The sequence below is a fragment of the Urocitellus parryii genome, chromosome 12, assembly GCF_045843805.1.
Source record: "Urocitellus parryii isolate mUroPar1 chromosome 12, mUroPar1.hap1, whole genome shotgun sequence".
Classification (NCBI taxonomy): Eukaryota; Metazoa; Chordata; class Mammalia; order Rodentia; family Sciuridae; genus Urocitellus; species Urocitellus parryii.
Window position 1 is genome coordinate 50865704 of NC_135542.1, and position 15824 is coordinate 50881527.

The following is a 15824-nucleotide window of genomic DNA, read 5'->3' on the forward strand; positions in this document are numbered from 1 at the left end:
TAACATTTTAAGTTTAGGGGTTTGAAAAAAACCTAAAAATTGATTCTGTGTCATTGTTTTCCTTGATCCTTGTCACTTTTTTTTTTGGTCACATTTTTTTTTTTTTTAAAGAGAGAGTGAGAGAGGAGAGAGAGAGAGAATTTTTAATATTTATTTTTTAGTTTTCGGCGGACACAACATCTTTGTTGGTATGTGGTGCTGAGGATCGAACCCGGGCCGCACGCATGCCAGGCGAGTGCGCTACCGCTTGAGCCACATCCCCAGCCCTTGGTCACATTTTTGTTTGTTTTTGCTATGCAGTGCTGGGGATTGAACCCAGAATATGGAGTCTACCACTGAGCCACACCCCTAGCCATACTGTGTGTGTGTGTGTGTATATTTTGTTTTTGTTTTTTTCCCTTTTGCATGGGGATTTAACCCTATGTTAGGTAAGTGCTCTGCCTCTTGAGCTACACACTCAGCCCTCATCACCCCTTTAATTTATTGTCTGGACATAACTTCTAGAATTTTGTTCTCCTGGAGATGTACCTATTGCTCAGTTCCTTTGCTGTTCTTATAGTTTTTCCTCTGACGAGTCATTAGAATCTTCTTGGTACCTTGGCATGGTGGAATAAGCCTGTCTTCCTAGTGACTCTGAGGCTGAGGTAGGAGAATTGCTAGTTCATGGCCTGTCTTAATTTAGCAGGATCCTCAGCTATTTAGGGAGACCCTTTCTCAAAATAAAAAGATCTGGAGATGTAAGCTCAGTGGTAGAGCACTCCTAGGTTTAATCCCCAGTACAAAACACACACACACACACACACACACCATCCTGTTTGTTTTTTGACTGGATAAGTTGGGAAGGGGTTCAAAGGTCAAAAAATTTGGAATTATTCTTCATTACCTTGCTGGAGGCAAAAAGTTACTATTTATGTTCTTCCAAGGGTATCCTACATGTATGAAAATAAATAGGCATAGTTCTCTTCCCTCTTTCATCATACAAATTGTAGGATATTTTTACACTGTTCTATTCTTTGTTTTTATATAAGTTATTTTGGAGATCATTCTTTATCAGTATTAAATAGTTCTTTCATTTAAAAAACTGTTTTATAGTGTTCCATTGGATGTATCATAACCAGTATTCAAAACCAGTCCTCTGTGAATCAGCATTTGGATCTGGAGCTGAGTTTAGCATCAGGTGTTTAGAAATTGTGTTCTGTCAACTGAAAGGACCCTGTCTGATCTTTTATTTCATTTTACAGAAGTGTATAGTGAGTTGTAGAATCAGATCTCTGCCATATATTTTTGGTATCATCACTTCCTGGTGAATTGGTGCCATTAGCTTAGGAATAAGTGAGTAGGAACAGATCTTTAGAAGTGTGATGGGCTGCGGATGTGGCTCAAGCGGTAGCCCGCTCGCCTGGCATGTGTGCAGCCCGGGTTCGATCCTCAGCACCACATACCAACAAAGATGTTGTGTCCGCCGAGAACTAAAGAATAAATATTAAAAAAAAAAAAGAAGTGTGATAATGAACTTTTGGGATTGCAACATGTTCCTGTAGGATATCTAAGTTAGCACATACAATAGGTGTTAATATATCATGTCCAAGAGGTAAAGAGTAGAATCTCGTCCTGGGAAACAAAAATAACTTGAGGTCTTAGTTGCTTCAGTGAGTATGGAGTTCTGTCAACTGGAGTATGGAGTGAGGAGATCTCCCAAAGACCAACATTTAAGGTGTAGACAAGTTAGAAATTCTGCAAGGAAATTAAGAAGCAATAGAGTGGTGGGGGAATAATGCAAAGAAAAGAATAGGATTAAATTATTTCATTAAATGGAATAATGTAACAAGTAGTACAGGACCTGGACCATAGTAGATACTCAGATGTTAAAAACTAAAAACTTGCAGTTGTCCATGATTTTTCTTTCTTTCTTTTCTTTTATTTTATTTTTTTAGTTGTCGATGGACCTTTATTATTTATTTATTTATATGTGGTGCTGAGAATCGAACCTGGTGCCTCACACATGCTAGGCAAGTATTCTACCAATGAACTACAACTCCAGCCCCGATTTTTCTTAATTCATGTCCCATAAAGAGCATATTCTTTTGGCTTTACCTTCAGAATTTTCCTACTTCTCACTTTCTCCCTGCTATCAATCTGGGTCTCTGACATTATTATGTTGGCTGGATTGTTGTAATTTTTTAAGTGGTCTCCCTTCTTCCTTTTTCTTTTTACTAGACCTTTTAAAAATTCGAAAATAAGCTGCAGATGTTATATGAAACTTGATCCCTAAACATTCCAGCATAATATCACTTCAAAACAAGAACTCTCAGCTGGGTGTGGTGGTGCACACCTGTAATCCCAGGGGCTCTGGAGGCTGAGGCAGGAAAATCACAAGTTCAGAGCCAGCCTCAGCAACTTTGTGAGGCCCTATGTAAGGATCTTAGTGAGACCCTGTTTCATAATAAAAAGGGCTGAGAATGTAGCTCAGTGGTTAAGCATCCCCGAGTTCAATTCCTGGTACCAAAAAATGCCATTTTTCTTTTGATGTTTTGGGGATCGAAATCAGGGCCTTGTGGATGGTAGGCAAGTGCTCTACCATATCATTTTACACTCAAGAAATGTAAAATTAGTAATATATGCTTTGTGGGGACTGGGGTTGTGGCTCAGTGGCATAGCGCTCGCCTAGCATGCACAAGGTACCGAGTTCGATCCTCAGCACCACATAAAATGTAAAATAAAGATATTGTGTCCACCTAAAACTTAAGAATAAATATTTTAAAAAATATGCTTTATGGTCTTTATTCAAACTTCCTCAACTCTTGTGTGTTTAGGGTAATGGTGGTAGTGGAGGGTGTGTCCAGGGTACATCCAGTTCAGGTTCATGTACTGGATTTAATTGTCCTCTTTACTTTCTTTGATTTGTAATAAGTCAAATAATGATATTAACATTTTAAGCTGAGTTTAAATTTTTTAAAATTGGGGGTACTAAGGATTGAACCCAAGGTTCCTCTGGCACTGAGCTATATTCTTATTCCTGGAATTTTTTTTTTTTTTTTTTTTTGTGCTGGAGTTCAGTTGAACTTAGGGATGCTCTAACACTGAGCTGCATCCAAGTTATTTTTATTTTTTATTTTGAGACACTAAGTTGCTGAGGCTGGCTTCAAACTTGAGATCCTCCTGCACCAGCCTTTTGAGTTCCTGGTATTATGGGCATGGCCTGGAAACTTTATTTAATGGCTTATTACACTGTTTGAATGGTATATTGAAGAAAGGAAATTGTTGCGTGTAGAAAATGGGTGAGTTATGCTAGTTGAAATCTGAATTATGGTGAAAAATAGACTTTTTCAATCAGTGGCATGTGGGATTTTGATTTTCTCAATAAGTACTTACTGGACGTGTGTAAAGAACATAATAGTTTATATAGAGATGAAAGAAAAAATATGAAACTTTTTTTTTTAAGGGTTCACACTTTGGTGTTCCAGTCACTCAAAAAATAACTGTTTAATAAAATGTATGGAGGATATGTGTGTGGGAACCATAAGGGAAGGACTTGTAAATTTTGACTGGAAATATAGACCTCCTGTAAGCAGATTGATCTTTAAAGCATAACGAATAAGGTTCAGGGGATTGGAGGACATCTTCAGGTAGAGGGAAATGCATAAGAATGGAGTCATTGGTACATGGTGTTTGTGGAGACTGCAGGTATTACATAGTGGCTGGAAAGGGCAGTGTTGCAGGAAATAAGATAGGGAGATTGTAGAAAGGCATTAAAGTCCTATTTAAAGAGTTTGGGTTTTCTTAAATGTCAACAGTGACTTCAAATTTAATATGACCTTCTTATCCTGTTTAAAAGTTGTGATTATCTATGTTTTTTTTGTGTGTGTGTTAGAAAAGAACATTGAAGAGCTACATACCAAACTATTAACATGGAATTTAATGGAAGCAGACAAATAAGGAAAACACTAGGTAGAAGAGCAGGGGAAGAGGATATATAGAGATATGAATGTTTGCTCTAGAAAGGCAAGAATTAAGAATACTGAGGGCTGGGGATGTGGCTCAGCGGTGGCGCGCTCGCCTGGCATGCGTGCGGCCCGGGTTCGATCCTCAGCACCACATACCAAGGAAGATGTTGTGTCCGCCGAGAACTAAGAAATAAATATTAAAAATTCTCTCTCTCTCTCTCTCTCTCTCTCTCTCTCTCTCTCTCTCTCTCTCTCTCTCCTCTCTCACTCTCTCTAAAAAAAAAAAAAAAAAAAGAATACTGAAGAAGTAAACTTCATTTAGTATGATTATATGTTGGGAACAAGATTGGTGAAAGCAAGAAATGAGTTAGGTTTCCAACTTGGACAACTAGTCACTGATGATAATCTTTAACTGAAATTGTTGATAGTGGGTGAGAGACAGAATGAAGTGGGGATTTTTTTCCCCTTGATGTGTAAATTCATCCATGTGAAGTCTGTATTCATTTCTATGACCCTGTTGAAAAGGTTAAAGGGATGAGCTATTCAGTCAGTTGTCAGATGTATCTATGTCTACTGTGGTCATTGTTCTAGGTCCTGGGAAGACAATGATCAAAACTTAGTATGTCTAATGGCTGGAGTGACCTTGTAGTTTCATTCAAACTAAAATACTATTGAGAGTGAAAGGAGTACTAAAAATAGTTACATAATTTATTGAAATATTTGATTTGTTTTTATCTAGTCAGTAACTACTTTGAAGAATAGCTATATCCTAGAAATAAATGTTTGGGGATGAGAATGTAGCATAGTGGTATAGTGCTTGTCTGCCATGTGTGAAACCCTGGGTTCAGTCCCCAGCAGTGCAAAACACACACACACACGCCTGTATTCGTTAAAGCAAAACTTTTTTTAAAAAATGGAAGTTTTTTTTTTTTTAAATGACCTGTGCAGAATTATTATTATATTTTCTTTACCTTATTCAGGGCTGAACCCAGGGCCTTGCGCATATTGGGCAAGCTCTCTATCACTGAGTTACATCTCTATTCCTTATTTTAGCTTTTATTTTTAAGAACTGCATTTTGCTAGACTTCAAAAATTAAGCTTTTTAAAAATTTTGATTCACTGAGTGCTTGATTAAATATTTCTAATTTAAAAAAGATGCAGCTAGAATTCAGAAAACTCATTTATGAAAAAGTTCAATACCTTTGTAGGACACTTAAGTTGGTTTATGAAATGTTCTTTAAAGGTACATTTTTAAGTGCTGGGATATAGCTCTGTTGGTAGAGTGCTTGCCTAGAATGCACAAGGCCCTGGATTCAATCCCCAGCACCACCAAAAAACCTGTGTGTGTATGTGTACATTTTAAAAATAATTTTTAACATGTAACACAAATCACATGCTGCCATTCACATATATGTAGATATAATATTCATATGTTATTTATGGTATGCATATGAATCATCAGGTTGATCACAAATTTTATTTACTGTGTATTTCTACAATTTGACATCCAAAAGTATCTTTCAGTTGGTAGAATATTGTAGCCTTTTGCATGTAATTATGAATAATGTGTATTTCACATTCTTTTATTTTAAAATATATTTTTAGTTGTAGATAGACACTTTATTGATTTTATTTATTTATTGGCTTTATTTATTTATTGACCATGTCTATTTATTTAGACTTTATTTATTTTTATGAGGTGCTGAGGATCGAACCCAGTCCCTCATATGTGTGGGCAAGCGCTTCACTACTGAGCTACAACCTCAGCCCCCAAGTATAATTCTTTTTATCATGAAACTACTTCATCAGAATTTGTATTCTTACTGCCAAAACTAAAGTTTCTATCTTTAGTGTTATATATTTGTTAGAAATTAAGTAGAAGATAAGAGAAAGGAGGGGAGAGGAGAAAGAACATTCAGAAAGGAGGAAATATTTAAACAAAAAGTCAATAAGGAAATTTATGAGACCAGAAAATTGAAAGATGCTGTGTGTTGAAGTGGTGACTGGAATGAGGCAAGCAGAAGCAGTAGATGTTGAAATAGGTGTGGGCCCAGTCATGCAGAACCTGGTAATTCATGCTAAGGATTTGAATTCCATTGAAAGTTTGAGCAAGGATATGAAGTGGTTAGATTCATTTTTAAAAAGATGGCATCCTAGACAGTGTGCAGAATGAATTGGAGTTGGAATTTTCTAGTTAAGATTTATAAAAGATGTGTTTAAATTCTTAATTGTATATTGAATGACTTACCCTTTAAGGATTATGAAAGAGTATGTGACCACAGTGACTATGATAGTGAAGCTTTGTTTTAAATAATCTTTTAGTGCTTAATACATTAGACAGATTGTTGAGCCAGGAGACAGTTTTAATAGTGGTTACTTTGCTTTTGAGCTTGAGCCAGTCATTTAACCTTTGAGCCTCTTTTTTATCTGTAAATTGGGCAAGTTCAAGAAACATGTGTTTAACATTAATTGTGTTAATCGCTTAACTCTAGTTAACATATGGGCTGAGTCTTTGCTGAGTCATTTTCTCAGCCTGTGTGGGTGAGGCTTAATTAAAAACTAAGCATATTTGACACCTCATGCCTCTTCTGTAGAAGTCAGAGCAAATAATTGTTTCATATGTTTTATTTATTGTGTTTAATAAAAGTTTTTCATAGTGTATTATTTTAAGCAGATTCCTTATTCAGAAGAGAGAACATACTATATATCAGGAACTACTGATGCACTTTCTTGGATTTTATTGCCAGTTTGAATTTAAAACTTTGTGGTCAGGCATGGTAGTGCACACCTATGGTCCCAACTACTGAGGAGGCTGATGGAGGAGAATGGCTTGAATCCAGCAGTTTCAGGCCAGCTTGAACACAGCAAGACCATCTGTCTGTCTGTCTGTCTCTTTTTTTTTTTTGTGTGTGTGTGTGTGTGTGTGTGTGTGTGTGTGATGTTAGGGATTGAATCCAGGGCCTGGCTCATGTGTTTTAAAATTTTCAGTTGATCCTACTTTCTTTTTGGGGGGAGGGGGTTGGTACCAGGGATTGAACTCGGGGGCACTTGACCACTGACCCACATCCCTAGCCCTGTTTAGTATTTTATTTAGAGACAGGGTCTCGCTGAGTTCTATATTAGTGCCTCACTTTTGCTGAGGCTATCTTTGAACTCATGATCCTCTTGCCTCAGCCTCCTGAGCCATGATCCTACTTAGTGCCTAATAATACAGCCTCTTTGTCCACTAAACAGCATTGAGATGCTTTGGAATCTTTATGCCTAAAAAGTTGATTGGTTTTAATTTCTGCAATAGAGCCGTGGTTGAGACTAGTGTTCTCATTGACAGTAGTAGGTCCCTGACTATTGCATCAGTACAACTGCATCTCTGTCTCTGTAGTTAGAATTTTTTTTTTTTTTAACTGTCCCAGGAATAATGATGGGTAGTGGTGTTCATGGTGATCTTCAGGGCTTACAGATTTTTTTTTTTATAATTGTTTTTGAGAACTATCTAGAGGATAATAGCACGATATTTAAAAAACTTGGACTGCTTAGATATTTTTGATGATAATAGTCTATGAGGGTAGTTGTTTATCAGGTTTAGATTTATCTTTACTTTGTGTATTACTTTGAACTATAATGAATGTACAAGCTGCATATATATTGCCAGTGCTCCTGAAGTTGAAGGTATGCATCCTTGGCTTTATCGTAGGATTTGGCCTTCTCGGCCTCAAGTTTCCCATTCTTACAATTGACTTCCTGGATTTTTCAGAGTAGAGGACTTGATTTTTTAAATTCGGAAATTAGACCTTGTAGCTTGGGATATAGCTCAGATGGTAGAGTGCTTGCCTCACAATCCATAGCAGCAAAAAGAAAAGGAAAAAAAAAAAGAAATCAGAGCTTGTTAAAGGATGATAGACTTAAGAGTGAATAGGAAACAGTGGGAAAATAATAAATTGTATGTTGAGTAAAATAATATTAAATCTGGTTTTATATGTTTTTCACCTGTTTTAAACAGATGTATGTAAAACGTCATAATCACTTAAGTGACTGTTGTTTTGAACCCCAAGGATTATTTCTTCTACTTCAATTGATTTTCATTTCAGAATACTTAATAACATTTAGGAAAAATTTAGAGTACTTCTCCTTTCCTCCTTATAGATTTTGTACAGTGTGGTAAAGAGAGCAAAGTAGATAATTGTCATTATTTTCAGGTAAGGAAGTGGAGTTTAGTGACCTATCCTTGGTAACATGACAGATATATCAATCAGGTCTTAAATATAATGATGGAAATCTTTGGGATTAGAAACATTGGGTTTACTCTGTGCTTTCTTCTGTTTAAGAAATGTTTTTAAGATTATTGTAAGGATCAAATTAAATTCATAATGAAAACATCCAGTGTAAATTCATGCTTTTAAAATTAGTATGACATGTGAATTCTCAAACGTTAGTGTATCATGGTGGTTTTTTTTATTTATTAATTTATTTTAATTAGATGTACCTAACAGCAGAATGCATTTTGATTCATTGTACACAATTGCAGCACAACTTCATTTCTCTGATTGTACATGTTGAAGTGTCAAATCATATGTGCAGTCATACCTGTATCTAGGGTGATGATGTTCATCTCATTCTATCATCTTTCCCGCTCTCATGTCTTGGTGGTTTTTTTTTATAGATGGATCCTCACAGGTTCCCACCTGAGGCTCTTTTTGATCAGGAGGCCAAAACGTTTCATAATCCAAGATATTATTTGCTTTTTTTCACCATGTGTTGGCACTTGAACAGGGTGCAGAAGAAGTAGTTTGTAGATTGCTGGTGTTAGCATGAATCAAGATAATGGCACTAAGCTGGACTAGTGGGTAATATTCGCCATCATGAATTCACAGGAAAAAACTAATTTTATTCAAGAGTGTCCTTGATTGAAGGGATTTGGTTTTCGGTGATAGAGTACTTACCTAGCATAATCAAGGCCCTGGGTTCAATCCCTATCACTGCAAATTAGAGAAAATGTTCTCCCTGAAGCAGAATTAATTTTTATTAAATTCTGACTCTTGAGCACATTATATGTCTTTTGTTTCATGACAAAATAAGAAGTAGATATGAAATATATCTTCCTCATTATGAGACAGTAATGGTTGTCTCAAGGAAAAGCACTTGTGAAATTATTTGATTTGGCCTCATTTTTCATGGAACACCATTTATTCTTGAAAGAACAACTGGCAAACTATGATTATTCATACTTAAATACTTGGCATGTACTTTTTCAAATGAATGAAGTGATAGTGTTTGTTGCCAGTGATAAAATTCATGGCTTTTAAAATTAGAATTTTGGCAAACCTATGTCTGCCTCCATAAACGTGACAGCTTTCCAGTACTTAAAAGTTTTTCCTGATGAGGTTCATGGTGATTAAAAAATACAACTCTTTTCATGTTGTATAACGAAGTGTGTCAACACTTGGAAGAACCATGTAACTCAGTGAACCAGTAATTCCAGCTGACCGATACACGAGGACCGATACCCGATGTTATAAAATCCTGCATAGGCCAAGCACAGTGGGACATGCCTGTAATTCCAGCAGCTTGGGAGACTGAGGCAGGAGGATCAAAAGTTTTGAGGTAAGGGGTTGTAGCTCAGTGGTGAGTGCTTTCCTGGCATGCACAAAGCATTGGGTTCCATCCTCAGCACCACATAAAATTATCTATGTGCAATTAAAAAAAAAACACTAAAAAAAAGTTTGAGACCAGCCTAAACAATTTAGCCAGACTCTCAGTAACTTAGACTCTCTCTCAAAAAGTAAAAGGTGATAGAAATAAAAGAATGTAGCTCAGTGGTAAAGTGCTCCTGGGCTCAAATCCAGTACCACCAAAAAAATAAAATAAAATAAAAATACATGTCTAGGGCTGGGGATGTGGCTCAAGCGGTAGCGCGCTCGCCTGGCATGCGTGCGGCCCGGGTTCGATCCTCAGCACCACATACCAACAAAGATGTTGTGTCCACCGAGAACTAAAAAATGAATATTAAAAATTCTCTCTCTCTCCTCTCTCACTCTCTCTTAAAAAAAAAATACATGTCTATAATAAGATCCATTCATGATGCAAATAATTGATGAGTATTAATAGAATAAATAGTGAAAAGTTCATTGATAGGGTTTTAGGTTTCATATTGATCTAATCTTTAAGAAGTAGTCACTGAATTTGAAGTATCAATTAATATTTAGTATTATTCAAATACTCTTAAAATAGTCCTCACTTTTCCAGCTACATACCTGTATGCAAGTAGATTTTCTTCATTAACACTATATTCTTTGTGTTTCAGCCAAAAGAGCATATTGCAGTGAACTGAAAGCAAAAGGGTATATAAGCCAAGTTTCATCTATTAAGCTAAACATTAAACTTGCAAAACTAAGAAATCATGCTACTCTTCTAAGTTTATTTCTGTTTTGGAAAATACATGGGTTTTTTAAATAAAATCTTTATGTTAACATGCAGATTTCTGTATTTATTTTCTTTCTTATTTGAAGTACTGGAGATCAAACCCAGAGCTTCACACACATTAGGTAAGCATTATACCACTGAGGAACATTCCTAGCGCCCCCCCCATACCTTTATTTTACTTATTTATTTATGTTTATGTGATGCTGAGGATTGAACTCATCACTGAGCTATAACCTTAGCCCTGCCAGCCCTTTTATTTTTGAAACAGGGTCTTGCTGAGGCCAGCCTTGAATTTGGCAGTCCTGTATCAGCCTCCCAAATAGCAGGGATTACAGGTATGTACTACCATGTTCATCCTTAAATTTACTTTTTTTAAAAAATATTTTGTCTTAGTTGTAGTTGGACACAATACCATTATTTTATTTTTCTGTGGTGCTGAGGATTGAACCTAGCACCCCGCCCGTGCTAGGCAAGCAATCTACTTACTAATCTACTGCTGAGCTACAACCCCAGCCCTTGAATTTACTATTTTTAAGTATGTTAACAAATACTTAATTTTTTTCTTGTTGTAATTTCTAATATGGTAAAACATAAATTGACATAACCCACACAAACAAAAGCTTATTGGGATCCTCAATAATTTTGAGAGTACATGAACAAAACAAAAGGTTTGAAAATCAATGGTATATACATATTTTGTTTCTAAATAATAGGTTTGATGACATGGTTTAGTCACGAGATAAGCCTGAGAGAAGAAGATTGATTGTATTGTTAGTATCCTTTTAGAAAAACAGAAAGCATTCTAGGTTCGATTTAGCAATAAGTTGTTTATTTTTATTTAGTTTTGGTACCAGGGATTGAACCCAGAGGCACTTAACCACAGAGTCACATTCCTAGCCCTTTTTATTTTTTATTTTGAGACATGGTCTTGCTGTGTTTCTAAGGGCCTCACTAAGTTGCCAATTTGATTTCAAACCTTGTGGGCACTTAACCACTGAGCCATCTCTCCAGCCCTTATTTATTTTGAGATGGTCTCACTAAGTTACTTAGATCCTCATTAAGTTGCTGAGGCTGGCTTTGAACTTGTGATTCTCCTGCCTCATCCTCCCAATTTGCTGGGATTATAGGTGTGCGCCACGAAGCTGAATTTTCAGTGGGGAAATTGATAGAATACTATACTCTGAGAGTACTGAGAAGTCAGGTTGAATATGCAGATGAGGAGAGTGCTGTGAAGAACTGGCAAAGAAATTTGGGCCTTGTTTAGTAGAAGTTTAAACAAGATTATACATTATACACTATTAGGATGTTCAGCATGGTGAGAGGATGCAGGATGAAACAGAAGGAGAAGTATCAGGAAGACTGCTTTGGAGGTCATTGGTAATCTGAGCATGAAATGATGGCATGCAGTGGAGAAGACTTGTTATATGGTTTATTTTGAATGAAGATTTGAGGACTGGCTAGATCATGAATGGTGGAATGGAAGGCAAATCAGAGATGATTTAGAACTTTAAATTTGCTCATCTCTTACCAAATTATGTAGACAAATTATGAAAGCAAATGATTGTGAAATTGAAAGCAAGAAGTAAACTTTTAAAGTATAAGATGGAAAACTTAATGACAGGCTTAAAATCATTTTGTTCATGGTTATGTATACTTTTAGGAGAAGGTGACAAATAGACAGACACTGGTACCTATTAACTCAGTTTATAATCCAACAGGAAAGACCAACACAAAATGAAAAGGTAATATATGAAATGATGGTACCAAAAAAAGTCACTGAAAGGGAATGCATTGAAATAGTAAATAAATTTTTCTAGCAAATTAATGGAAAATAAAAGTTGAGAATAAATTAATACTTATAAAAACATTTATTTTATCATAGCTAAAACATTTAGGTTAAAATCCTAATTCTTTTTATTATTTAGCATTAAGAAAGAACTCGTTGGAAAGTGGATGTTTTTGTCAGTTTTTTTGTCGACCTGACTAAAATATTGTTATAATTCTGTTTTATTAGGAATCAAGCTAACTTTAAATTTTTTTATATAAATAGTTTTGTTTTTAAAAGCTGTTTAAGACCCCTATCATGTGGAAAAACAATTCCCTATTCTAGGTTTGTAAAGTAAGATTACTGGAGGGAAGTTGATATAAATCAATGAGTTGGAAAAGGGCCTGGACTTGTCAGATTTGTCTTTCATCATCATCCTGTTAGCACAAAGAGTAGAAAAGAGACAGCAGGTTTGTGGTGAAAGTTATGGGATAAAGAGATTACGGGTGTAGTGACTGAACCATTAGTTTTAAAAACCAATCTCAGAGGATATAAATTGGAATGTATTATTTTTTTATTCTATTCTGTAGTGATTTTACACACACACACACACACACACACACACACACACGGTAATGGGGATTGAACCCAGGGGCACTCTACCACTTTAAAAAAATATATTTTTTTGAGATAATAATCTCCCTAAATTGCCTAGTCTGGTCTTGAACTTGTGACCCTCCTACTTCAGTCTTCCAGGTTGCTGGGATTACAGGAGTGTGCCATTGTACCTAGCTCTGTAGCAACCTTTTGGTAGTGTAAATGCTAGACAGAACCTTGGATTAGAGAAATAAAACTATGTTTGTTAATAGTAATTTTTCTTTCCTCTCAATAGGCTAATGTAGTTGCTGTATCATCACAATTTAAGAGATGGTTTATAAATTTTGTGTATGGAGAAGTGATGTGTACCAGCAGTAAGGTCTTTGGGATGAGGGAAGAGAGCCTTTCTTTCCTTTAAGAGATTTGGAAGAAAAGTTGACTTCAGAAATGATGTTTTTTTTTTTAATTTTATTTATTTATTTGTGTTTTTTTTTTTTAGAGAGAGAGAGAGAGAATTTCAATATTTATCTTTCAGTTTTTGGCGGACACAACATCTTTGTATGTGGTGCTGAGGATCGAACCCGGGCTGCACGCATGCCAGGCGAGCGCGCTACCGCTTGAGCCACCCAGAAATGATGTTTTTTAACTTGGGCGTTTTAGAAGGACTAGTAAAGTGAAAGGGTGTGGTAGCACTGGTAATGATAGATTGGATCCTCATGACTCTCCAACCCCTTTTCTTTCCTTCCTATCTTCCTGTCTACCCATCTATCTTTTAATGTATGTGGTACTATGGATTGAACACAGTGCCTCACACATGCTATGCTAGGCAAATGCTGTATCACTGAGTTACATCCATAGCCTCCCTACCTTTAAAAAAAAAAAAAATTGAGACAGGCTAGCCTCAAATTTGTGATTCTTGCTTCAGTCTCTTATAACCGGGATTACAGGAGTGTGCCAACTCACCTACTTCCAGCTCTTTCCTTTAAATCTTTTTGACTTTCTCATTTTATCTTCTATAAAACAATTTAGGATTTGTCTTGTAAAGAAAGGAAAACTTTTCTCTAAATTGTTTTATGAGCATTCTATAAGCTACAGACTTGTTTTAATATTAAAAGAAGGGAGAAGCAGCATTTGCAACTATGAACATGGGCTTTGGAGTCAGCTTATGGAGTTAAAATGCAAGTCCTGTTACTTATTAGCTGTGTATCCCAGGTAAGTTATTAACCAAAGGACTTAGTCTCATCCATAAAAGAGCTTCTATTTATTTGCTTAGCCTTGTGCCTTAGTGTCATCCATAGAACTCTTAAGGAGTACTATGAGGATGAAGTGAGTTAATGTTTGTAAAATCTTGGGAACATATCTAATGTACAATATGCACTATATAAAGTTCATTAATAAAACAGTAACAAAAGCCGGGGACCTCTGGGAGAGATAAGAAGTTGGGAAAAACTACACTCATATATTGCTTATGGGATTGCAAATTGGTGTAAGCACTCTGGAAAGCAGTATGGAGATTCCTTGGAATCTTTCCTTGAAAACTTGAAATGGAACCATCATCTCATTCAGTTATCCCATTTCTTAGCATATACCCAAAGAAGTTAAAATCAACATACTATAGTGACACAGACACATTGATGTTTATAGCAGCTTAGTTCACAATAGCTAAGCTGTGGAGTACGCTTCAACAGATGAATGGATAAAGAAAATGTGGGCAATATAAACAATGAAATATTACTCAGCCATAAAGAAGAATGAAATTATGGCATTTGCCAGTATATGGATGTTAACTGGAGACTATCATGCTAAGTGAAATAAGCCAGTTCCAACAAACCAAAGGTCCAGTATTCTCTCTGATATACACACAGTAAAGGCGGGGGTTGGGGGCAGAACAGAAGTTCATTGGATTAGACAAAGGGGAATGAAGGGAAGGGAGGGGAGATGGGAATAGGAAAGATAGAATGAATCTGATATAACTTTCCTATGTTCATGTATGAATGAATACACAACCAGTGTAACTCCGCATCATATACATCCACAAGAATGGGAAGTTATATTCCATGTATATATAATTTGTAAAAATACATTCTACCGTCATGTGTATCTAAAAAGAACAAATAAAAGAAAAAGGAAGTTGGGAAAAAGAGATTCATTTCCCATGTATAATGGGAGTGAGTATACACTAATATTAATTTGCAACTCTTCGAGAGGCAGGGCTGGCTCTAAATTTTGGAGCTTCTAGATGTAGTTGTATGAGAACACAGGTCCTGGAAAGCTGAAGGATAAAGACAGTAAAACGGTATCAATTGAAGGTCAAATATTGGTAAGGAATTAGAGAAAATCGTTCAGTTTTTGCTAGTACCTTTTCTGTCTCCTTTCCCCCACATTTGATATTTCTTTAGTAAACCATTATCCTCCAAATTCTTTAGTGCCAAAAGTAGAGGGAGAAAAGTCATTTATTGTCTGATGCCACTTGAAAATCCTTCTTATTTACTCTCTTTCACTGTGTTGCAATGAAATGATTTTGTGTTCTTATTGGTGTTCTGAATGGATAAGAATAGGCTTTACTTATTGAAAGCAGATGTTTGTCTCTTTGACAAGCTTAAGAATAGGTTGCTTGAAAGGTTTAAAAAGTTTTGTAAAGGGGGTGCTTGCTTTGACAGCTCATATGCTAAAATTGGAATGATACAGAGATTAGCATGGCCCCTGTATAAGGATGACACACAAATTCATGGAAGCATTCCATATTAAGCATTATAACAGGAGAAAACAAAATCTGAGCTAAAAAGCTAGAAAGGAGGAGGAAGAGGTAAAAGTTTGGGGGAAGTCAAGTAAAGAAGCAGAAATTTAAAATGGCTGTAAATTTTATAAATAAAATAATAATACAAGGTATTAGTTTGATACAGAAGTATAGTGATAATAACAAATTGTCATGACATCTGGGAAGTAAGCATTAAACACTTAATAAAGCTGAAACAGTTATCAAGTTATGGATTATGAAGATTTAGTGGCCTTTAGAGATAGAACCTGAACTCAGATTTTTTTTTTTTATTTTTTTTTTATTTTTGCAGTGCTGGGATCTAAACAAGGGCCTCGTGAATGCT

The 15824-nt window shown here is 35.9% G+C and overlaps 1 protein-coding gene and 1 non-coding gene across 2 annotated transcripts in view; both read left to right on the forward strand.

Annotated features, from left to right (window-relative positions):
* Window positions 1-15824, forward strand: part of Rab10 (RAB10, member RAS oncogene family) — an 86681-nt gene that overhangs the window by 18262 nt on the left and 52595 nt on the right. The gene's annotated exons all lie outside the window — the stretch shown is intronic.
* On the forward strand, window positions 15368-15472 carry LOC113175531 (U6 spliceosomal RNA). Its single transcript, XR_003299989.1, has one exon. It is a non-coding gene; the product is annotated as a U6 spliceosomal RNA (small nuclear RNA).